Below are 1,185 nucleotides of genomic sequence, written 5' to 3'. Positions count from 1 at the left end.
ATATATATATATATATATATATATATATTCCTTTATTTGTTTCAGTCATTTGACTGTGGCCATGCTGGAGCACTGCCTTTAGTTGAACAAATCAACCCCATGACTTATTCTTTGTAAGTCTAGTACTTATTCTATCAGTCACTTTTGCTGAACCACTAAGTTACAGGACTGTAAACACACCTATATCGGCTGTCAAGCAATGGTGGGGAGACAAACACAGACACACACACACACACACATATATGACAGGCTTCTTTCAGTTTCCGCCTACCAAATTCACTCACAAGGCTTTGGTCAATCCGAGCCTATAGTAGAAGACATTTGCTCAAGGTGCCACGCAGTGGGACTGAATCCAGAACCATGTGGTTGGTAAGCAAGCTACTTACCACACAGCCACTCCTACGCCTATATGTATATCCATATACAAAATATTCGTCTTTAATTTTTTTGTTGTGTGTTTTTCCTTGGGATCAGCAAATTCCTGTCTCAAGAGCAAATGTGAATGAAAAAAAAAATGATTGGAATAAACAAACATTTAAAAATTTATTTCTATAAAATAAAACAAACAACAATTTACAAGAGATTTGGGGGGGGGGAGATGGTTGAAGAGTAACAATAAAAATTAAAACAACAACAATAGATATATGGAATGATATATATTTGGAATGCTTACACGTTATTCAAACCAAACATTACAATATATTATTTATATGAATGGGTGAATGGTTTGGTAACTTGCAATCAGATGTCTTATAAAAAAAAAAAAAATACACACTCGGTATTCATAACCCCAGAAAGAAAGAGATATATATAGGATAGCATATTATGTACATATATATATTATATTATATACATATTAATATACTGCATGTATTTGAATAGAAAACTTTACTTGATGGGTGACTGTCATTGTTTTTTAATGAAACAGGTTTGAAAAGAATGTTTTGTTTTATTTGTTTTTGGATCAACATGAATAAATCTTTTATTATTTTCAAAAGTATAGCAACCACTCACAATACCATCAGAAAATGTGATATGGGCAGGGTGACAGTTTCTTAGAAAGATCCTTTCCTTATATACAAGCATGTATGCTGTGTGTATATGCATATATATATATATATATATATATATGTGTGTGTGTGTGTGTGTGTGTGTGTGTGTGTGTGTGTGTGTGTGTGTGTGTGT

This window comes from Octopus bimaculoides, chromosome 6 (assembly GCF_001194135.2).
Source record: "Octopus bimaculoides isolate UCB-OBI-ISO-001 chromosome 6, ASM119413v2, whole genome shotgun sequence".
NCBI classification, from domain to species: Eukaryota; Metazoa; Mollusca; class Cephalopoda; order Octopoda; family Octopodidae; genus Octopus; species Octopus bimaculoides.
This window is presented reverse-complemented; position numbering follows the sequence as displayed.